The sequence below is a fragment of the Lathyrus oleraceus genome, chromosome 6, assembly GCF_024323335.1.
Source record: "Lathyrus oleraceus cultivar Zhongwan6 chromosome 6, CAAS_Psat_ZW6_1.0, whole genome shotgun sequence".
In the NCBI taxonomy this organism is placed as follows: domain Eukaryota; kingdom Viridiplantae; phylum Streptophyta; class Magnoliopsida; order Fabales; family Fabaceae; genus Lathyrus; species Lathyrus oleraceus.
Window position 1 is genome coordinate 228,273,596 of NC_066584.1, and position 25,897 is coordinate 228,299,492.

A 25,897-nucleotide genomic window follows, 5' to 3' on the forward strand; every position below is an offset into this window, starting at 1 on the left:
TGCTAGTCATGTTAATGGTTCATGGATACTATATCAAAACCCTAACCTCATGGTCTCATCTCATGGTTCTGTTCATTATCAGTCAAGCCATTCAAGTCATAAGGCAAAAACAATTTGGGAACCAACTTCAAACCATTTGTTAATCCATTTCAATTTATTTCATGTCATTTTAAGCCATTACATTTGATTCTACATAAGAAAATACAAGTCTTGACATTTTTGACCAATTGTTGACTTTGGTCAACAGTTGACTTTTTGGTCAACGTTGACCAAACTCAACCCAAATCCAAAAAAACTCAATTCCATTGATTCATTGTCCATTTACAAAGAAAATACAAAATTTGGCATTTTTGACCAACTGTTGATTTCGGTCAACAGTTGACTTTTTTGGTCAACTTTGACCAAAGTCAACCCAAAAATTCACCCATAATTGTCCATTGAATATCCATTTACAAAGCATATCATAAAGAAGAAATGCAGTCATTTTCTCCCAAAATCAAGACATGTAAATAAAAGTATACAAGAGATATATCATGTCCTAAAGTTTGAATACAAGTAGGAAAATATAAATAAACAAAGTCTGCAACTTCCCATGCCTAAATATTGTCACAAATCTATTTCAAATATGACTGAAGGGTTATTTTGCCCATTTTAGCAAAGAATGGCAACTTCATCAATTAATTCAAGGAAAATGTTGAATGCTGGTTTTCAGAAGCTTAATAAAATGCCATTTTCAGCCCATATGCTAGAAGAAATTTGACAAGTGTACAAGGATGAGATTGACCTAAAATGCCATACGCCCAGCCAGTCTGCTTTCAAGTATCCTCTTATCTATGGCTGCGTCAATAGAGCTCATCTGGCTACTTTCATCATGCACCTGATATTTTGTTAAAGGCATTCTTCTTTCCTCCATGGACATTGCCTCGTCATCCCAAACTAAGTAGACTTCATTAGTGGCAGGCTGAGAAGCAGGAGCTTTGTTTGAGATTACTGGGGGAGGTCCAATTGAAGGACCAGCGGTATTTGGGCCAGACACATAAGAATGTGAGTTACTTGCTGTCCCGCCTTGAAGCCCTATTGCTTGATAATTACTTGTCACAGAAGAGTTGATGCCCAAATGTGCATCAATAGGGACATTTGAAGAAAATACAGGAGTTACTGATGGAACAGCTGATGACAGAGGTGCAGCAGAAAATGTTGAACTTTGAGCAGTTGTGTTGATTATTTCCAACAACGGGAAATAAAGGCTGTGAAACTGGGACAGAAGGTGTAGATGTTGGCAGTCCGGGAGGAGTAATCTGAGTTTGAAATGCGGTTGAATTAGTTGATGGCATTGGAGGCCTCACATTCTGCACGGGAAATAATGGTTGATGTGCGTATGGAACATGAGGGGGAATTGAAGCAGCTGGAGGCTGAGGAAACCATATCAGAGGTTGCAATGAAGCCATGGAAACGCCCTGCAGTAGCTCACAAACCTTGACCATGAACATTGTGTCGCATCCTGCGAAAAATCAACCGGCGAGACTCAAAATAAAAACACACAGAGCCGCCACTAAACGTTATTTATCCCAAGATAGGGAAAGGAAACGCTCAGAGAAACCTGGAAAGACATGGTCTCGCGACCAGAGAGAAAAGGTTCGGGAGTCGGTTACGCGAGGGGAAGGTATTAGCACCCCTCACGTCCGTCGTACTCGACGGGATCCACGTCCTAGAATAAAGAATAGGTTGCTAAAACATCACACACACACACAGGGAACGCAGGTGGGGTTAAGAGGAACGAGCTCGATAAGGTATCGCACCTTATGCCTACATATCTTGTCTGGAACAAGAATCAGAGCCTCTGTAGTTCGGCTTACGCACGCCAAACAACACAAAACATACAAACAAGCAAGGGTGGCAAACATGGAGCCCGACAACCACTGGATGGAATTACGTCGGCATCCGAACCAAAACACACTCAAAAGGGCAAACGTGGAGCCCGACAGCCAATCACTGGGCTTACGTCGGCATCCGAACCCAAACATACAGTCAGATAACAAGTAAACGCACGCAAAAAAGAAAAAGGTTGCCCGGAGTGGTCTCGCACGACCACCTGCCTACATACCTCGTCTGGCACGAGGATCAGGGCGATGTAGTTCCCCTGAAAGGGACTAAATTGCTAACCAGAAACCGGGGAAAAACACGACACTAGGGAGCTGAGACTCGAGCCTAATGTTGTCATGCAAAGTTAACCCTAAGTTCGGTTTTCTATCCTACTTGCATAAGCAAACTAACCTAACCAGGAAAGAAGCTAGCACACAAGCATACAATCATATATCATCAAATGAGAACAGGTATCTCAAACAAGCATGTCAATCAGATATCCACATAACACGCACTATAGCCAAACAAGGGGCTCAATCAATCAGGTTTGACTGCCTAAGCAATCGTCTGTACAGGCTGTGTTTGCTCTTAACCTTGCCATTACGAGGCTAAGGTGAAGCAGATGAAAGGATGAAGTGAGGATCAGACCTCACAGCTCTTATCCCTAACCAGGGAGAGCTGACAAATGAGCATGGGTCCAGAATAGGGGAACCCTTCTATACTCGATGACTCTGACACAACAGATCTTGGGCTTTTGATCTCAATGCTACAACCATGTAATGGGAGCAAGGAGAAGACTCAACTGAATAGTGGGGGACAGGTTGCTTGTCCCTACCTTCCACCAATTGCCTTACTTGAAGGACTTTTCCTGCTTGGCTTAAAAATAAACATACACAAGCATTGCCTCTTAAGGAGGACTTCAGACAATTTGCCCGGCTCGGTAACAGCCGGGTCTCCAGACTACATGAAGTAAGAAGGTTATACCTCAAATGCAAGTTGCTTAAGCAACGCAAAGCAAAAGTTCACAAGGAACTGAGCAACTAAAGTACCTGGAAACAATCAAACTCAGTCAGTAATCAAGCAGACAAACTATACAGCAAACAATCAAACAGTTTAAACAATACAACACAAAGCAAGCTCAAGGCTTAAGCCCAAGCTCCAACACCTACAAAACAATGTTATGTTAGTGTACAAACATCCACAACATCAATTAAAATTGATTTGAATCATTCTCCATGTGCATTGCTTTTTAATCCTGAAAAACCAAGCAAACATTAGCAACTAGACCACTAGGCCAAGCCTAGGGTCCAAAAGCAAGAAAAAAGTTAAAACAGCAAGATATCCACCATCCAACATCAAATTAACATCAAACAAGAGCAAACATCCTTGGTCTCATGTTTATATCATCCATCAAGTTCAATTTATGCACAAAACAATCCATATTGGTTCAAATGACGCACCCAATATACAAACAGAAGTATTGCATTCAAAGCCATGCCAAAACACATCAAAAAAATCTCAAATTAAATACACCTAAACAGGGGTCAATCAAGGTCTACCATGTCAAATTTGAGCTTAATTGGGCAAATGAAACCATGTCAACGAAAATCCACAAAAACAGACACAATTACATGCTTCAATTCACACCATCAATGCATACATCCAATTCAAAAATTCATATCTCATTGAAAACAACAAAGAAATGGATGAGACCAAAACAGGGAGGTCACACAATGTGTCTAGTTCATGCATATCAAATTTCATGGCCATACAATACAATATGAGGATTTCCCAATCAATCTACCAACATGTATCACATGAGCTTGCAATTTCAATCACCAGAAATGAAAAATCATGATCAATTAGAAAAGGCAGTGAAAAATTCTACAAAAATTCATACAACATCCTAACATATCAACAAGTCATCATGCAAAATTTCAGCCAATTCCAACAGGTATAGGTCACTCAAAAAAATCCTGCAAGTTGACATCAAGAGGTGTGACACAAATTGTCACACCTAAGTTCCAGAATTTGCTGCTCTCTAACCAGGTATCAAAAATTCATGAAATTTACATGTAAATCACCATTGGCCTGTCTACAATCACCACAAAAATTTTCAAGAATTTATTTAACGGCATGTGCATTTCGTGATCAAATTGGTGAAATGTATCAAAAATGGACACATGTGAAACAAGTCTAAGTCAAACAAGATATTTGCCATGCACAACTTTGACCAATAGGTCAAAAAAATCCTACACTCATCAACAAAGTCATAGAAAAAATCCTCACATTTTTATGAATTTTCTACAATTTTTAATGAATTTTTTCATGTCCTAATGATTTTCTAATAATTAAATGAAATAGCAGAAAATTATGAGTAATTATAATTGGCGCTGGCGGGAAACACAAGTTTCAAAAATTCAAACAGGAATTTGGATCAAACTCAACTTTTCCATCGTCTTCCTCACACATTTTTCCAGAATTTCGAAAATCACATGAACATCAAATGTTAACAGAAATGGACGCGGCCATACTCGTTGGACTCGTCTCTTCAAGAGGAACACGAATATCACACCATTACATCCTAAAAGTTCCTAAATCAAAAGAATCGAACAACCTAGGGTTTGTACTCATACTTTCAATTCACGATTTCTCACACTACAGGTCATCATTTTCAAAACCACAAGCATCATCAAAACCTACATCTCATGCTCTTTCTAACGCATATAATAATTAAGCAAATGGTGATAATCGATTTTTGCTCAAACCTGTAATGGCAGCGGTGATTTCGTTGTTCTTGAGCTTTAATTCCTTCAAACAGTTGCAGTAGGATGAAGAGGAAGACAAATGGAACGGTTAGATGCGATTGCAAGAGCTTCTAGCGCGCGAATTCATCATTTCACCATGGATGATGCTTCTTTGACAGCCACGATTTGAAGCTTTTCCTCCTCCAATTTCCAAAAACAGATTGAGGTATTGATGAGAGGAGATGAATGCAAAAAGAATCTCGAAAATTGGTTGAGATTTGATGAAGTTTGATGAAGTTTTGTGTTTATGGTGTTCTTGAGATTTTGAGAGAAAACTTGAGAATTTGGAAAGTTTGAGATCCAATCTTGGTAAAAGTGATTTTCTGTTATGATTAGGAGATGATTTAGAATATATATGGTAGCTTAATCCATTACTAATCATGTTAATTAGCATTTTGGCTTAATTAGTGAAATTGTAATTTTGCAAATGGAGGGTAAAATGGTCAATTCCTTTAGACAGCTCATGCCACCTCAGTGACAGCACATACACCTTCTAAATATCATATGTGAACTGTAGGAACTTGTTTCATGCTCATTGGTTGCTCCATTCTCAAATTCACCATGTGTATGCATTTGGTCCATTTTTGTCATTTCCATTTTTCAAGACAAAATCCAAATTAAAAGCCTTATGCATGAAATGAAAATTCAAACACATTCTAAATGTCATTCCTGAGGTGTTGGAAAAAGTCCCATTCAAAAATTCCAATTATTTTGACATTTGGACGATTTTGCCCCTGGTCCAATTCAGCTGTCCAGTTGAAAAGTGACTTTTTGCCTTGGCCATTTTTGGGAAAATCCAATGATGCACCCTCAAAGTACATGTCAAATGGAGTTTGTGCATATAAAGAACTTGCAATTTGGACAAAGTATGTGGTAGTTATGGCCTCCTGATTACGGTCTTTTCTGAAATTCACTGAGCCATATTTTGCAAACCGTACATTGGATTTTCAAGTTCTTGGACTTTTTGGAAAGGTGAGAACAAGATCTACATCTGTCATGTTGAACAATTTTTCATTTGAAGCTTCCTTGGACTTCTGTTTTTGAGGTCAAAAACTTTCCATTTTTGGAAACTTCAGCTACAAGTCACTTTCCATTTTTGGCAGTTTTTGTCCTGACTTGATTTTCTTCATTCTTAAGCTTTGAGATGTCATATAACACTTGTTCCAACATGAATGAATTGTATCCAACTCATTTCCACCTCCAAATCCATCAGATCAAGCACAGTTGACCACAGTTGACTTTTCATCTGACAGATGAATCTGGCAAGGCATAGATCAATCTGAGCCCCAATTTCCAACTGAAATGGCTCAAGGGTGAAACCCTAGCCTCAATTAGCACAATATAATCACAAAATGAACCCCATAACCAACATAAACCCCATCTCCTGATTATGCCCTGATTGGCCCAATACAATTGATTAGGGTTGACCAGTGGTCAAAACCCTAATCTCAAGGAATCTTCTCCAATCTCTTGATGACACCCAACCATGATGATGATGATGTATCATTGTAATCAAGATGAAGACCAACATCCATTGGAGAATCATAAAACCCTAATTCACAGCCCAATCCTCAGATGGCTAATGATCAGTCAATAAACCCTAGGCTTGCACTTTGACTTCCTCATCTTCTGATCAAGACTTGGGAGGATAGCTTGCACAATGTAACCACATGATATGCAATATGCAATGCCTAATGACCTAAAATGAAATGCAAATATGTTAATGCTAGTCCCAAGAGAGGAGGGCAAATTTTGAGGTGTTACAGCTGCCCCTATTCAATCCACTGTGAACCTGTCGATATGAAATAGCCTCGGCTTTCGGATGATCAGGATGAAGAGTGATTGAATACCAAGAACAGACGAACAATTTGCACTCTGATGGGATAATAATTAACAACGCCTGTCAGCATCGGCGAAGAAACAAACTCTGAACTTGTCGACCTGGATACCAAAATAAATGGTAACGCAGGGATAACCATGGTCTGAGCACCACACATCCACTCAGGATTATCATTCTTTCTTCTTTTTCTTGTGCTTTTCTTGAACCCCAAAATTTTCTTATCTTCTTTTTTCATTTTCTTGAACCCCGAAAACTTCTTTTCTGCGCAAACGACCCTCAGATCTCTGCATTTGAACCCCAGAAAATGTCTCAGCACTCCTTCTTGCCAGCATAATGAACCCCGATCTCCAGTTTGAACCCCAGTCGCCTGACGATAACTCTCGATTGCCAGAATGAACCCCGTTCTCCAGAAAATGTATCCACATTTCCTTTTCTCCATTTGAACCCCGTCTCCAGAAAATGTATCCACATTTCCTTTTCTCCATTTGAACCCCGTCTCCAGAAAATGTATCCACATTTCCTTTTCTCCAATCTCTCGTGATAATTCCGCTGGCAACGTCGGAAATAACACCAAACACCACTCTGAGGGCGACATATCAGAGGGTACACCTTCACAAAAGGAAGGTACCATGTGCATCTCTCCTTCCGAAGACACCCGTAACGACCTCCACTGGCATCCGCCAAAGTCTAAGGTGACACATGAACAGAAGATAATCCTGCGGACCTCATCCTGGATATAATCTTCAACTCTATCTCCATTTGAACCCCGCTCTCCAGAAAATGTCTCCACATTTCCTTTTCTCCATTTGGACCCCGCTCTCCAGAAAATGTCTCCACATTTCCTTTTCTCCATTTGAACCCCGGAACATGCCTCAGCATATACTCTTCTCTGATTGAACCCCGATCTCCAGAAAATGTCGCAACATCTCCTTTTCTCCATTTGAACCCCGGAATCGCGCTGATCGCGTAACGTCTTCTGATATCATTTCCATCTCTGTCCGACGGAAACATTTCCTCCAATATCGCACTACTGGGGAACACTGCTGATCTGACGTCATGGTACCACACTCCTCAGAGTAACATTTTCAACCAGACACTGACTGATGACTGGGAGAAAACTCGACGTTTTACTGGACATCGAACAATGATGTTGACAGGACATCGAACAATGATGTTTACAGGACATCGAACAATGATGTTGACAGGACATCGAACAATGATGTTGACAGGACATCAAACAAGGATGTTGACAGGACATCGAACGAGGATGTTGACAGGACATCGAACAAGGATGTTGACAGGACATCAAACAAGGATGTTGACAGGACATCAAACAAGGATGTTTACAGGCATCAAACAAGGATGTTGACAGGACATCGAACAATGATGTTGACAGGACATCAAACAATGATGTTGACAGGACATCAAACAATGATGTTGACAGGACATCAAACAATGACCGACCAAACACTTACTGATGTCTGGGAAGAAACTCGACGTTTACTGAACATCGGATGATGATGTTTACTGACATCAAAGAAAGCTCGACCAGACACTTACTGATGACCGGTAGATGTTGTTGCTCCAAAACCCCGATGCTGAACTCCTCAGAGTACCATCTTCCAACTTCTGTCGAAACCAAATCTCAAGTAGTAACCACGGCTTGAGTCGCGCTGATCGCGTAACCTTTCCATCTCTGCCCGACGGAAAAGCTTCCTCCAGTATTGCACTGCTGGGGAATATCTCTGATTAACCCAAGATTCTGAACTCCTCGGAGTAACACCTTGCTCTTCGGGCCAAACCACCTCTCAAACAGTAACCACAGCTTGAGACTAGCTTATGCGTGCAATATGATGCATGATTGATTTTTCTGCGTAATGCTCCATAAATATGGAAATGCTACGCGATTATTTATTTTTCTATGCAATATGCCATGTTATTTTTTCATGATGAATGCATAAAAAAGAAATATCCCCCTCAAGGGACTCCTCTGGGGAATACGAGACACTCTGCTGAGGAACTCGTAAATACTCCAACTCCACCCTGCTGGGGAATAGCACTACTGCTGGGAATAAGGTAACCCTTGCTGGGGAAGGAACCTCCTTTGCACCCCACCCTCTCGAGGACATGCTGGGGATACAGATCCTTCACTGCACTCTGTGGGAATACCACAGTCTTTGACTTGCTGGGGATATAGATCCCAACTCTGCTTTGGGAACCCTCACAGATACTCCCGCTGGGGAAATGAGCAATCTTCAACCTGCTGGGGGAATACCATCCAGACCCTGCTAGGGGAACGACAACTACTCCGCTGGGGAGGACCCAATCAATCCACATGTAGGATACCCTCGGCTGGGGATGCAGATATTCGTCTGCTACGGAAACTCGTTCAATCCACTGGTAGAATGAACACCGTTGGAGAGATATGTCATTGAAAAAACCCGCTCCACTCGGGGAACTGCTGGAGATATATTTCTTTGAACCCGCTCCACTCGGGGAACTGCTGGAGATATATTTCTTTGAACCCGCTCCACTCGGGGAACTGCTGGAGATATATTTCTTTGAACCCGCTCCACTCGGGGAATTGCAACCTTCCGGCCTGGCTGCTGAGGAAACAACGTTGTAACCTGTCCGGGATAACCATCCCGACTCGGCTGGAGAAGTTCACAGACCTTGAATCTGCTGGGGAGCTAATCCTATAACTCTGCTTGGGGACTTAGCTGGGAAATGAGAAAAGTTGGTATAGAACACCCGTCGACTCGTCGAACCACGGTGTCTACCTCCAATACTCATATCGGCTTTCCACTTTTGAGAGTTCCCAGACTCGTCTGGACCTTTTCTGCTCCCTCATCTTGTATTCCAAATCGCCCCGCGCTCGACGAGAAACGTACTCCTGGGATTTATACAGAAATTTCAATTCTCCGACTTTGAAGAGTCTTCTTGGTTAATTCCAAAGGTTGTCGTACGTCTCGACGTCTCTTCACCGTTCCTCCTTCTTCCCCGATCGAACTCTGCGGGGAATTACAAACTTTCCAGTCTTCCGACTTTGAAGAGTCTTCTTGATCATCATCAAGGCTCGTCATACGTCGCAACGTCGCTTCGTCGTTTCTTCATACGTTCGTCCCTGATCGGACTCTCATGGGGATCTCCCTTGTCAAAGCTTCCACATCACAACCTGCAAGTGAGTGAAAAACATCTAACAGTTCCTGCAAAACAGATCGTTAGATAAAACCGTGCCCCAAGCGTGTCAAGATTTCAACACTTGAGTCACTCAACCTTCCAAAATAAAATTTCAAGCTTTCAATCTTATAAACATGCATTGGAAGGAACCTGTATGTATTAAAATGCAAAGATTCTTTATCAAAATAATTGGATGTTTTTGCAATCAAAGCGGTAATGAAAAACAAAAACAAAATTATTTGACTGAATATGCATTTTATTGATTGGAAAAGTGTGGCTCAAATGAGCAATACAAAGGGAAGCAATTCCTGAAAAGAGGTAATTGCGCTCAAAAGGAAAAATCTATCCTAATGGCAATGTGAAACCCGTGATCTCATCGAGTTCCAACTCGGTTACACCCCATATGTCCTCAGACTCTCCTTGCTTTCTGCCTTCTGAATAAGACAATTCTGATTGATCCCCACCGGGTATTATCCATGATGCTTCAACCAAAGCGCAAACGATCATGCGAGACGCAGTTGTTCGTTTCAATCCCTCTTTTGCCTGGACCGCCCTTTCGGGTTTTCAGTCCACCGGGATACCCCTTTTTGCCCAAGTCGCCTTTTCAGGTTTTCGACTTGCCGGGTGTACAGTTTTTTTCTTTTATCCCTAATTTTTGCCCGAACCTTTCTTCTGTTTTTGGTTCGCCGGGATGCCCATTTTTGCCTGGACTATTTTATTCTTTTTGTCCAGCGGGTCTATTTACACGAAGTATTTTCTAACTGCGTCCGCATTCACAGGGTATGGGAAATCTTCGCCATCCATGGTCGTTAACAACAAGGCTCCACCAGAGAAAACCTTCTTGACCACGAATGGACCTTCATAATTCGGTGTCCATTTGCCCCTTCGATCGTTTTGAGGAGGAAGGATCCTTTTCAGCACCATATCACCTACGTGATATACCCGAGGTCGTACCTTTTTGTCAAAAGCACGCTTCATCCTTTGCTGGTACAACTGCCCATGACAGATGGCTGCTAGCCTCTTTTCCTCGATCAGGCTCAACTCTTCATACCGGGTCCTTACCCATTCAGCCTCTTGCAATTTCACGTCCATCAGGACTCTCAAAGAGGGAATCTGAACCTCAACAGGTAGTACAGCCTCCATCCCATATACCAACGAGAACGGAGTTGCCCCAGTAGATGTGCGCACCGATGTTCGATACCCATGTAATGCAAACGGCAACATCTCATGCCAGTCTCTGTAGGTTACCATCATTTTCTGCACAACCACACCGTCGGTGCATTCAAATGTCGTCCGGGCAACAAAAGCTTATCCACCTTAACCTCCCCATCAGACATCAGAATCCGTTCGGATTTGGGGTCAGGCCCCTCCTCCGGGATCGGCTACTCTCAATCCTTCGATTAGAGCACCTCGAGATGTCCTCATCAGGGAACTCAAACTTCATCGGTTGATAATTCTCCATGGGTTGCGGAGAGATATAATCAGACGATACACCCCTTGATTGCTTTCTGAGAGTATCACAAATCAGTCAATATTCTTTTGCTCTTCTCGCAACCCGTCCGGTCAATACTGGATTCTCAAACCCATACTCGATCGGATCCATCTTGGAAATCCACAAAGTGGTATGAACTAGCATATACTGTCTCAGTCGGCGAGCAGCCTATGCCAAAGTACAGCAAGTTTTCTCGAACAGTGAATGTACTGTTTCACAGTCGGTAAACTTTTTGCTAAGGTAAATTGCATGCTCTTTTCGACAAGACGCGTCATGCTGACCCAATACACCTCGTAGACCCCTCGAAGGCCGTCAAGCACAGATTAACAGTCTCTCTCCACAAGGAGATGTCAGAATCCGAGGTTCCTGCAACTTTCTTTTATTTTTCAATGCCCCTTGGCAATCATTATTTCACCTGACCGTTTGATCTTTTTTCTTTACCTCTTGAACATGGGTTCACACGTGGCTGTTAGATGAAATGTGAACCATGACAGGTAGTTCAATCTTTCTAAGAAACCACGAACCTCTCTTTTTCTTTCTCGGTTCAGGCATTTTTTTTTTTTTTTAAGCAGGAGCAACCTCGATTCCTCTCTTATATTGAACCCCACCGATTTACCGGATCGCACTCTGATAGTGCCCTGATTTGAATTCAACCTCAGTTTGAATTATCTCAACCGGTCAACCGACTGACCCTGGTCCGCCAAATGCCCCTCTTCTGCTTGGGACTTTGCTATCATGTCATAGCGTCTGATTCCATGATGAATCATATCATGAAACAAAGTCACCCTGATACGCGGCATCGGCGCCCTGCTTCTCAAGAGGACAGTCTTCTCTCCGTGGTAGCTTGTGAGCAACGATATCGGTGTTCGACCCTGGCGTATCCTGACACGACCAAGCGAAAATATCCACATGCTCTTTTAACAGGGCTACCATTCTGCTCTTGACTTGCCTCTGAGGCGGCTCCAATTTCAATTCCTTCCTGACCTCGGCGGTGCGTGGAATAACAATCTCAATCTGCTCCACAGGCGGCTGAATCACCTTCTCCTCTTGTTTTCAGCAATCTGGCCAATCCCAACAGATCACAATCTTCTTCGTCTTCTTCTTCAGCAAGATAGATCGGTTTGTCGAAGTCATATGAGAGGTAACCAAATTGTTATCAATGAGATCCGGAGAAGAATTTTTTTTGAAGTCGGGACGAGACAAAACAAAAGGAAAAAACAGAAAATAAACATTGCCATTTTTATTTTGTTTTTAAACTGCAAAAATAATTGAAAAACAGGGAACACCGTTTTTTGACTGAAAAACATCCATTTATTAATGATGCAGAAAATGCAAATTTAAACATGAGGTGGCCCTTACAATGAACCATTACGTGTCGGGCAACACGTATGGCTTTCATGCATATAAACTGAAAACAAGAAATAATACTCTTCCAGATGAGTAACAATGTTGATCTTTTTAAGCCTTCCAGCTTCCTGGTACGCACGATTTTATCCATTGATCAATCTCCCAGTCACTGTCAGTTTCTTTACCCACTGTACAGGCGTGATCTGAATCTAGCATTCCGGCACTGACAAAAGTGAACGACGGACGACGTCTTCTGTTCTGCTCAGACGAGTCTTGATCTGGACGATAACCAATCCCAAACATATCTGCCTTTACCACGATGCCTATGATCTGTCCCCAGCCTGGGATCCCTCCATTTCTCACCACTTCCAATGCCTGCTTGTAAGAAGAAATGGACGGCTTTTTCTCTTTCTCAACACCAATGGCATTTTCTACCTTGACGGTTTCAGCTACCAGACTGAGTGTTTCAAATCCTGCATCGTCCATTTCTGCTTTCATCATTCTTTGGACCGCTTCCCCCATCGGTACACCACCCTCTGTGGCGATGGCCATACAACAAGTATCAACACTAGGGAAAGTTCCCTCTTTCCTCCGAGGTTTTGAGACCACAGGCCTCGGCATTTTTAACCGATCCCCATTCACCAACCCAATCGTCTTTCTATCCTCAGAAATTGCATTCATCTCCACCTCACCATGCGCGGGCATATGATTAGCATTAACATTGGGAAATTGTGCAAAGTTAATGGCCTTGGAATCCACCAGGTCTTGGACAACATGCTTGAAAGCTCTACAACCCTCAATGTTATGCCCAGACGCCCCCGAATGGAATTCGCACTTAGCATTCTCATCGTAGTTGGTTGGCCTCTGATCAGGTTCTAATGGAGCTAATGTCCTCAATTGTACCATTCCGAGATCTTTCAACTTCCTCAACAGAAGAGCATACGGTATGGGTGGCTTATCAAATTGACGATCAACCCCCTTTCCTCTTACCTGGTTCCCAGCTCTCTGTGCTCCCGGGCGAGGCGACGGATGTCTCGGTGGTACAGATGAACCACCAACAGGAATGGTTGCAGTGGCAGCATAAGGGTGATAACGATCCTTACCGCATTCTCTTTTAGTCTGCGCACCACCTGATTCAACCTTCTTCTTGGGCTGACCACTGTCAAGGGATTTCTTCACCACAGAGCCAGAGGGATTTGTTACTTCAGATGACGGAGCCTTTCCCTGAACTTTCTCTTTGATCATCCAGCCTTCAATCCTTTCTAATCTCTCGGCCATGGCTTTCTGCCCCAAGGCAAGCCCTTGCACAACCCTGAACAAATCCCTCACCATCTCTTTCAGTTCGAGGATGTCGGCGTTGGGAGGATCCATCAGTTTGGATTTGTTGCCCCTAGCAGGATATCTGAACCAACGAGCTATGTGCGCCGGTCGACACCTACAAAATAGCAAATGGGTTAGTATGCATGAATGCAACGTCTATCCATATGAGGAAGCTTCTGTCTTTTGATTCTGGTTTCATCGAGACAGCTAATATTTTGACATCCACATTCTGAAATTCAAGATGTCTCTCAACCAGATTCTCAATCAATAATACTCCCCATATGGCTAAACGTGGGTTTGGTGCATATGAATGCAAAATGAGAATGATGCAGATGTATGCAATGCATTGTGCCATCCTCCAAGTCATCTGATCCTCTGCACTGAATCTGGTCTCTGAACAGATCATAACCATCTGAGGAACAAACAATCACAATTCTGACCCACGGGTTCCGAAATAAACGGAAGACAGATACATCATCATCACTGGTCTCTGAGCAGACACACCACCACCATCTGAATCGGCCCGGGGAATCCTGAAATAAACGGATCCCCACTGATAAATCACGGCCCGGGGAATCCTGAAATAAACGGATCCCCACTGATAAATCACGGCCCGGGGAATCCTGAAATAAACGGATCCCCACTGATACATCACGGACAGCACTCCGACGTCACGGCAATAAATGATCATAAATCCGACTTATAAATATGTCTCTGAATCACAGAACCAAAAGTCACCATCTGAGTCTATCTGATTATGCATCTGAAAGAGTCACCCTCCCCTCACAGGTTAATTCTAAACAGGTCATCCTAAGGCGGATAATAGTCTCGACAATCGGGCGGAGATACTCAATGGGTTTGCCCTTGCGGGTGTGCCATTGTAGCTCCCTTAAGATCGTCTAAACCAAAGATCCGGGAAATGATCGGTCATCAGAGTCAACAGCCCAAAAGAGATAACTCAACCAAAGTGGAGAACCCCACTGGAAGAGCACTTCTCAGATGAACCTCGTCCGACTTGTGGTATGTCACGTCGCAACAATATGCCCAACCGACACATGAGCGACATGAGACCACGCTAATCCTAGGTGTACACTCGGGCCTGGGTTTTAGCCCCACTCAGAACACCCACCCCAAAGTAACAGAACCACCTGCAGAGGAAGATGGCAACATGACAGTAATGATGCATGCACGTATTTAATGCAAGTATATACATGGGTTAGAATAATAAATGCAATAAATAACACATAATAAGCAACCCAAACTAATCCTAAAACGCTAGGAAGGACTCGCTTAGGGACGATGGACCAGCACAGGTCTACATCGAGGACGGTCCCCAGCAGAGTCGCCAGCTGTCGCATCCTGCGAAAAATCAACCGGCGAGACTCAAAATAAAAACACACAGAGCCGCCACTAAACGTTATTTATCCCAAGATAGGGAAAGGAAACGCTCAGAGAAACCTGGAAAGACATGGTCTCGCGACCAGAGAGAAAAGGTTCGGGAGTCGGTTACGCGAGGGGAAGGTATTAGCACCCCTCACGTCCGTCGTACTCGACGGGATCCACGTCCTAGAATAAAGAATAGGTTGCTAAAACATCACACACACACACAGGGAACGCAGGTGGGGTTAAGAGGAACGAGCTCGATAAGGTATCGCACCTTATGCCTACATATCTTGTCTGGAACAAGAATCAGAGCCTCTGTAGTTCGGCTTACGCACGCCAAACAACACAAAACATACAAACAAGCAAGGGTGGCAAACATGGAGCCCGACAACCACTGGATGGAATTACGTCGGCATCCGAACCAAAACACACTCAAAAGGGCAAACGTGGAGCCCGACAGCCAATCACTGGGCTTACGTCGGCATCCGAACCCAAACATACAGTCAGATAACAAGTAAACGCACGCAAAAAAGAAAAAGGTTGCCCGGAGTGGTCTCGCACGACCACCTGCCTACATACCTCGTCTGGCACGAGGATCAGGGCGATGTAGTTCCCCTGAAAGGGACTAAATTGCTAACCAGAAACCGGGGAAAAACACGACACTAGGGAGCTGAGACTCGAGCCTAATGTTGTCATGCAAAGTTAACCCTAAGTTCGGTTTTCTATCCTACTTGCATAAGCAAACTAACCTAACCAGGAAAGAAGCTAGCACACAAGCATACAATCATATATCATCAAATGAGAACAGGTATCTCAAACAAGCATGTCAATCAGATATCCACATAACACGCACTATAGCCAAACAAGGGGCTCAATCAATCAGGTTTGACTGCCTAAGCAATCGTCTGTACAGGCTGTGTTTGCTCTTAACCTTGCCATTACGAGGCTAAGGTGAAGCAGATGAAAGGATGAAGTGAGGATCAGACCTCACAGCTCTTATCCCTAACCAGGGAGAGCTGACAAATGAGCATGGGTCCAGAATAGGGGAACCCTTCTATACTCGATGACTCTGACACAACAGATCTTGGGCTTTTGATCTCAATGCTACAACCATGTAATGGGAGCAAGGAGAAGACTCAACTGAATAGTGGGGGACAGGTTGCTTGTCCCTACCTTCCACCAATTGCCTTACTTGAAGGACTTTTCCTGCTTGGCTTAAAAATAAACATACACAAGCATTGCCTCTTAAGGAGGACTTCAGACAATTTGCCCGGCTCGGTAACAGCCGGGTCTCCAGACTACATGAAGTAAGAAGGTTATACCTCAAATGCAAGTTGCTTAAGCAACGCAAAGCAAAAGTTCACAAGGAACTGAGCAACTAAAGTACCTGGAAACAATCAAACTCAGTCAGTAATCAAGCAGACAAACTATACAGCAAACAATCAAACAGTTTAAACAATACAACACAAAGCAAGCTCAAGGCTTAAGCCCAAGCTCCAACACCTACAAAACAATGTTATGTTAGTGTACAAACATCCACAACATCAATTAAAATTGATTTGAATCATTCTCCATGTGCATTGCTTTTTAATCCTGAAAAACCAAGCAAACATTAGCAACTAGACCACTAGGCCAAGCCTAGGGTCCAAAAGCAAGAAAAAAGTTAAAACAGCAAGATATCCACCATCCAACATCAAATTAACATCAAACAAGAGCAAACATCCTTGGTCTCATGTTTATATCATCCATCAAGTTCAATTTATGCACAAAACAATCCATATTGGTTCAAATGACGCACCCAATATACAAACAGAAGTATTGCATTCAAAGCCATGCCAAAACACATCAAAAAAATCTCAAATTAAATACACCTAAACAGGGGTCAATCAAGGTCTACCATGTCAAATTTGAGCTTAATTGGGCAAATGAAACCATGTCAACGAAAATCCACAAAAACAGACACAATTACATGCTTCAATTCACACCATCAATGCATACATCCAATTCAAAAATTCATATCTCATTGAAAACAACAAAGAAATGGATGAGACCAAAACAGGGAGGTCACACAATGTGTCTAGTTCATGCATATCAAATTTCATGGCCATACAATACAATATGAGGATTTCCCAATCAATCTACCAACATGTATCACATGAGCTTGCAATTTCAATCACCAGAAATGAAAAATCATGATCAATTAGAAAAGGCAGTGAAAAATTCTACAAAAATTCATACAACATCCTAACATATCAACAAGTCATCATGCAAAATTTCAGCCAATTCCAACAGGTATAGGTCACTCAAAAAAATCCTGCAAGTTGACATCAAGAGGTGTGACACAAATTGTCACACCTAAGTTCCAGAATTTGCTGCTCTCTAACCAGGTATCAAAAATTCATGAAATTTACATGTAAATCACCATTGGCCTGTCTACAATCACCACAAAAATTTTCAAGAATTTATTTAACGGCATGTGCATTTCGTGATCAAATTGGTGAAATGTATCAAAAATGGACACATGTGAAACAAGTCTAAGTCAAACAAGATATTTGCCATGCACAACTTTGACCAATAGGTCAAAAAAATCCTACACTCATCAACAAAGTCATAGAAAAAATCCTCACATTTTTATGAATTTTCTACAATTTTTAATGAATTTTTTCATGTCCTAATGATTTTCTAATAATTAAATGAAATAGCAGAAAATTATGAGTAATTATAATTGGCGCTGGCGGGAAACACAAGTTTCAAAAATTCAAACAGGAATTTGGATCAAACTCAACTTTTCCATCGTCTTCCTCACACATTTTTCCAGAATTTCGAAAATCACATGAACATCAAATGTTAACAGAAATGGACGCGGCCATACTCGTTGGACTCGTCTCTTCAAGAGGAACACGAATATCACACCATTACATCCTAAAAGTTCCTAAATCAAAAGAATCGAACAACCTAGGGTTTGTACTCATACTTTCAATTCACGATTTCTCACACTACAGGTCATCATTTTCAAAACCACAAGCATCATCAAAACCTACATCTCATGCTCTTTCTAACGCATATAATAATTAAGCAAATGGTGATAATCGATTTTTGCTCAAACCTGTAATGGCAGCGGTGATTTCGTTGTTCTTGAGCTTTAATTCCTTCAAACAGTTGCAGTAGGATGAAGAGGAAGACAAATGGAACGGTTAGATGCGATTGCAAGAGCTTCTAGCGCGCGAATTCATCATTTCACCATGGATGATGCTTCTTTGACAGCCACGATTTGAAGCTTTTCCTCCTCCAATTTCCAAAAACAGATTGAGGTATTGATGAGAGGAGATGAATGCAAAAAGAATCTCGAAAATTGGTTGAGATTTGATGAAGTTTGATGAAGTTTTGTGTTTATGGTGTTCTTGAGATTTTGAGAGAAAACTTGAGAATTTGGAAAGTTTGAGATCCAATCTTGGTAAAAGTGATTTTCTGTTATGATTAGGAGATGATTTAGAATATATATGGTAGCTTAATCCATTACTAATCATGTTAATTAGCATTTTGGCTTAATTAGTGAAATTGTAATTTTGCAAATGGAGGGTAAAATGGTCAATTCCTTTAGACAGCTCATGCCACCTCAGTGACAGCACATACACCTTCTAAATATCATATGTGAACTGTAGGAACTTGTTTCATGCTCATTGGTTGCTCCATTCTCAAATTCACCATGTGTATGCATTTGGTCCATTTTTGTCATTTCCATTTTTCAAGACAAAATCCAAATTAAAAGCCTTATGCATGAAATGAAAATTCAAACACATTCTAAATGTCATTCCTGAGGTGTTGGAAAAAGTCCCATTCAAAAATTCCAATTATTTTGACATTTGGACGATTTTGCCCCTGGTCCAATTCAGCTGTCCAGTTGAAAAGTGACTTTTTGCCTTGGCCATTTTTGGGAAAATCCAATGATGCACCCTCAAAGTACATGTCAAATGGAGTTTGTGCATATAAAGAACTTGCAATTTGGACAAAGTATGTGGTAGTTATGGCCTCCTGATTACGGTCTTTTCTGAAATTCACTGAGCCATATTTTGCAAACCGTACATTGGATTTTCAAGTTCTTGGACTTTTTGGAAAGGTGAGAACAAGATCTACATCTGTCATGTTGAACAATTTTTCATTTGAAGCTTCCTTGGACTTCTGTTTTTGAGGTCAAAAACTTTCCATTTTTGGAAACTTCAGCTACAAGTCACTTTCCATTTTTGGCAGTTTTTGTCCTGACTTGATTTTCTTCATTCTTAAGCTTTGAGATGTCATATAACACTTGTTCCAACATGAATGAATTGTATCCAACTCATTTCCACCTCCAAATCCATCAGATCAAGCACAGTTGACCACAGTTGACTTTTCATCTGACAGATGAATCTGGCAAGGCATAGATCAATCTGAGCCCCAATTTCCAACTGAAATGGCTCAAGGGTGAAACCCTAGCCTCAATTAGCACAATATAATCACAAAATGAACCCCATAACCAACATAAACCCCATCTCCTGATTATGCCCTGATTGGCCCAATACAATTGATTAGGGTTGACCAGTGGTCAAAACCCTAATCTCAAGGAATCTTCTCCAATCTCTTGATGACACCCAACCATGATGATGATGATGTATCATTGTAATCAAGATGAAGACCAACATCCATTGGAGAATCATAAAACCCTAATTCACAGCCCAATCCTCAGATGGCTAATGATCAGTCAATAAACCCTAGGCTTGCACTTTGACTTCCTCATCTTCTGATCAAGACTTGGGAGGATAGCTTGCACAATGTAACCACATGATATGCAATATGCAATGCCTAATGACCTAAAATGAAATGCAAATATGTTAATGCTAGTCCCAAGAGAGGAGGGCAAATTTTGAGGTGTTACACATTGCTTTGCCCTGCATAAGCCAAGTCGACTTGCAGCCTTGTTTGATCATCATCATCAATCCATGTCCTGCACTCATGGCCATGAAAACATACTGCAATAACCAAACCTGCAAAAAGAAACCAGTTGGCAGCATGTTATAAATGTGTGAGTCCTGTGGAAAACGTCACTCCCTGACCAAGAGACTAACCAAATGATGAAGCCAAATCATGACCATCGGCTCAATGGATTTCCTGCAGCAAAATCAATGCTAACATAATCATCAAAACAAGGCACAACAGCAGCAGGGCGTAACAGCTACAAAGAAGTTTAAAAGTGGAAAGCACTTAACATGGTTCAGTCATAATAGTTCCATAATCCAAACAATTCCATTTGTTCCAGCCCTGTGTCGTACCAGCTTGGCAAATTCCATGTGAGTGGAAATCCAAAAGCCATTCAGTCAGCCTGTAAGGTTTCATAACAAAGTTCAATCAATTTCCAAATGACAACCCCATATCCTTATCATTTGTGTTCCAACTAATCAGCATAACCATACCTTTGTGACCTGAGATCAATGTGAACCTGTAAGGCAAGAGCAACTTCACACATTGAGTCATCAATCCATATTGACCATGATGCTACTTCCCATACCAGAGCGCATACTAGCTGAACCAGGCTAGTTATCCTGCTGCAAAACCAAGACAGAAACAGTCATCCATGAAGTTTGCAATGCACTCAAGTCAAGGTAATCACAACACAAATCACAACCCATGGGATACATAAATCAGTATGAATGGGCATGGAACTAGCTGATAACAAATTGATCTTGCATATTGGGATTGAAACCAAGCCATGCAACCAAGGTTCTTAGTGAAGGCTAGTCAAACTGTTCAGTCCAAAACAACATGAAATAACTTGCCAGGTTATGCAAACCCTCATCATTAGCTAGTTACAACAGGTTGGATCCAAGGTGAAAAGACAGAAACATAATGCAGAATACCTGTTAAACTAGACCTTACATCATGGTTTAAGTCCAAGCCCCTGTCAAATTTCTGCTTTCAAAACTTAATAAAATTAAATGTGAAAGAATGCAAGATAGCTTAGAGAGTCTCACCACAGGTATCATGGACCAGTTCAAAGAAGTTGTTACCTGTATTGAATGCTCTGCAGCTACACTTTATCAGATCGGTGTGTAAGGGCATTAAGGAGAATTTTTTATCTTTTTGATTTCAACCTGGATGGCATCTTCACTGATCGTGATTTATATGAGTATCAGACTAGGTCCTTCGGTGCAGAACTGCTGCAGTCTGAAATAGATCAAATCACAACAATTTTTCCAAAACAATGCCACTGAGTCAACCTTTATGTTACTAATCACTTCTACCATTCATTCAATTTCATCTACAAAATAAAAACCAAACCATGGCAACATCGAAAACAATCTCAGCAGCTCTCAAACTCGTTGACACCAAGAAACAAAATCTCAAAAAAAGCATACGATGATCTTCAATCACATTCTTCTCTCCTCTCTTCCCTCCCCCTTTCATGGCCAGACCTTGATTCTCACTTCACCACCCTCCACAACACTCTCTCTCAACGTTTCATCCATCTCCAAACCCTAGAATCACAGTTACATCAAAACCACAACGACCCATCATCTTCTCCTTCTCAATTACCTAACCCAAATCCTAAAAATCAAAACTTTTCATCAGACCCTAATGACCCATCTTCGTCTTCTAACCCTACAACTCACTTGGAAGCATTGACTGCGTTTTGTAAGAACAATGATGGAAAAGGGTCGAGGACTTACATTGGGGATAATTTTAAGGACAAGGGTATAATGAAAGATGAACTTCAGAGTGCATTCAAATCTGCGTCTAATCCTGCTGACATGGTTCTTGATGCAATTGAGGGTGTTTTTGTTGCAAATGCAGTGATTGATGGGAAAGAACCTAGGTTTATTAAAAAAAGTTTTAATTTTTTGTTACAACAGTTGAGGGTTTTTTCTCCTTATGTTTAGTTTTGATCTTAGAAAGAAAGCTAAGAGATTGTTTAATGAGTGGAAGGTAAACCTGATGAATGAGAATTCTGAGCCGAGTTGGACTTTGGCTTTTTTTTTTACAATTTGTTGCTGTTTATGGTTTTCTATCTGAATTGACTCTGGCCGAGCTTGTTGCTTATTCTGCTACTGCTTCTGCTAGTGATGATCTTATTGACCTGTACCAGATTATTGCTTTGTCAGATAGAGTTCAAGGTATTATTCAGAAACTTATTGAAAGAAGTAAACATATTTTGGCTGTCAAGTATATTTTTCACTTCAAACTTACCGATAAGATGCCACCAGTTCCCATTTTGAAAGCTTACGTCGATGATGCACAAAAACTCGCTAAAAGACTTGCCTCCGAGGGAAAGCCAAATGATGAGGTCAAAACCAAATTAAACGGTCATCAAAAGAAAATCATGCAGCCAATTCATAACAGATGGTGCATGATACATCAGCTAGTGTTGGCATACATCTCTATCATGTTATAGCCTGCACCTTGCATCTCAAACAAGAGGACTACTATAGCCGACCATCATCAATACCATCCTGCATTAAGTCCCAATGAAGGCAGAAACAGATATGTTGAATCAGTCCAGTCATTGAACCTGCAGTGAACATACACAAACTCAACACCCTGAATAAAATTGATGGAACAATTGGCGATGGGATTGTTAACCTTACAAATCTCACAGTTTTGGAGCTTTACTCCAATCATTTGACAGGTTTTATTCCTAAGGATATTGGTAAGCTCTTGAAATTGGAAAAGTTGCTTCTTCATGTCAACAATTTGACCGGTACGATTCCACCATCGTCGAATCACCAACCATAACCTGCAAAAAAAACCCAGTAAGCAACAGCAGGTAGCAGACCTAATTTGTAACAGTATCAAGACCACAAGGTTCACCACAACCAGGGCGAACAACGTCTCAACTGGATGTGCTCATTGCAAACAGTAGAAATGCTCATAATCCTCCGAGACCTTAATGTTATTTTGGAAGTTGTTACCTGTGCATGCTTGGAAAGACGGTTAGTCCATATTAGAGCGCTCAAGGTCATTCATTGTCTTATGTGCATAGGTCGTAAACATGATCAGCAACAGATGGGCAAACCACAAGACAAAACCTGCAATACATTCAATCAAAACAACACAATTCATTCAAACTTCTTAAATCATTACACCAATAGAACACACAAGAGAAAATTGAATGCGCGTGACATACCAAGTTCCCAAATTACACATGAATGTTGTGCACAAAGGGCAAGTGAAATGGCATGTATTCGGAATCAGCTGTCAGATATTGCAATCAAACCAAGCTCACCAATTTCACTGCAGTAAAACACAAAGTAATCAGCCAAAGCAGTAAAAATTCAAGAAATATCCCAATTTGGCATAGAGACAAAAACAAAGAAGAAGGCACATGCTCAGGTTACCTGTTCCAGATCCAAGTATCAAACGAGATGGACCAAATTCTGAGCATCAAAAAAGGAACTTTGCAGGAACGCTTCTTTTGGACATCAAAGATACCTTTTCAAACCCTAATCTGTGAGCATAAAAGGGGAAGGGAGTTCGTGAGAAAGAGAAAGGGTTAGAGGCGGCCACTGTTCACAGAGAAACCTGGAAGCAAAAATCTGAAAGAGAAGAAACCCTAAAAATCCCAAAAGTGATTACCTGGAGGCCAGCGTTTGCAAGTCCTATACCGCCACCACTGCGACGCTTTGTAAGAATTTCTCTTTCGTTCTCTCTATTTTTTCTCATACGCTTGTTGTCTGAAAATATTGGTGAGGGTTTTTGAGAGATAGACGCGAACGATTTTGAGAGCAGGGGGGGTTCGTTTGAGTGCATTTGAGAGACGATTGGGTGAGTTTGAGGGATAGTGATTCTGAGAGCAGGGAGAGGTTTTCGCCTAAGAGAGTTTGGGAAGGTCGGGTTCGTGAGGGGAGGAAGACGAAGGCGATGGAGAAGGGTTTCTGTCGTTTTCCTTTTTTTGTTTTTTTTGTTTTTTAATTATTTTCTTTTTATTTATTTAACTTAATTTGTTTTTTTACAGAAATAATATAAAAACCATGAAATTTTTTGTTTTGTTTTTATTTTAAACTTTTATTCCAGTTCATATATTTATGGTAGTACCTCAATAGCAGATAGTGTTGAGTGACCTAGTGGAGAGAGGATAGTTGCATAATATTAGGTGGGGAGGGTTCAATACTCATGTGTGGTACTTTTTGCTTTTTATTTGATTTTATCTTCCTTTAGCATTTTTTATTCTTTTAGTATTTTGTTAATATCTTTTTTATGTGTTTATTATAATTTCATTTGTTAATAATGCATAGTTATTGTATTTGAATTTAGTTCAAAAAACCATTTTTTCAAACTATAAAAATCATACTTTTCTCGATTTAATATCGAGCCCATTTTTACACCCTTGTAAGTCGATTGCTTTTTAAGCATCGCCATCGACCTCACATAGCTTACTCTTGGGCTTTCTTACAATGAGCCGGTTCCTTTGCACTTACACTCATACATTGTTTAATGCCTCATTATTTCATTCTTTGATTATTTGATTCGATTATATACTTGCTCAAATATCTTATTGTTGATTAACTGTTGCCTACTTGTATGGTGTATGAGGCATATATTTATATTGCTTGATTACCATGTCAACCCCCATTCATAACAAATGTATCCCTCTCCCATGAAATGTATAATATTTTTTCATTCTTTATTCATCTGTTAATACAAGAATTAAAATGAACATTCGATAACCATTTCAAAGCAAGATCAAAACCTCGATCCAACGTCGAGTAATCATTTTTCAAAACCTAACAGAACCAGCACGTATTCATCCACCCTTTTGTAAGTCGATTGCTTTATGCATCGCCATCAACCTTGTAAGTCGATTGCTTTATGCATCGCCATCAACCTTGTAAGTCGATTGCTTCATGCATCGCCATCTACCCTTATCCCTAACACTTCTCCTTGCTCCACTCGTCAACTCTTGTTCCGATTAGGTAGCACCCATTAGATAGAACCCTTTGTATGATAATGTAGGTAGGATTCCCATATCCTTTTGTATGATAACATAGGTAGAATTCCCATTTTCTTTGCATGCTAACATTAGGTAGATATTCCCATTTGTAAATCCTAACACTTAAGTACATATTGCATGACAACTCTAGGGCAGAGCTTCCCCACTTTTAGACCTTCCGTGCGTCTCCGATCTTGTGGCATGTAGTCCGTCCTATTGCAAAGAGGTAACCGCCTAAGACTCGATTCAGCGAGCTGCGACACCTACTACTAGGACATGAACACATTGCCCACTCTCCTTTGACACAACTGGTGTCTTCCTTTGTAAGTCCATGTTCAGATGGCAATCCCTATAAAGGGGAACTACGTTGCCCTGATCCTCATACCAGATGAGGTACGTAGGCAGGAGGTCGTGTGAGATCTCTCCGGGCACCCTTTTTCTTTTTGTGTGTGTTTGCTTGACAGTTGCTAGGCTCGAGTTCCCGACTCCTTAGTAACCTGTTGCTTGTTTTCTTCTTGTGTGTGTTAGGATATGGATGTAAGCCCAGCGATTGGCATTCCATATCCTATTGTTGTGTGCTTGGAGTCCGGTATAAGTCCATGAAGTGGCATCTGGTTTCCAGTGTGGGTATGTTTGGTTCGGAAGCTGATGTAAGTCCAGCGATTGGCGTTCGGGTTCCATGTTTGCCTTTCTGTGCGTGTGTTTTGTTT

The 25,897-nt window shown here is 41.3% G+C and overlaps 2 pseudogenes; one reads left to right on the forward strand and one right to left on the reverse strand.

Annotated features, from left to right (window-relative positions):
- Positions 1–662: 662 nt before the first annotated feature.
- On the reverse strand, positions 663–1,448 carry LOC127094903 (protein SUPPRESSOR OF FRI 4-like; annotated as a pseudogene).
- Positions 1,449–21,374: 19,926 nt separating this feature from the next.
- LOC127094904 (truncated FRIGIDA-like protein 1) lies at positions 21,375–22,652 on the forward strand (annotated as a pseudogene).
- The last annotated feature ends 3,245 nt before the right edge of the window (positions 22,653–25,897 follow it).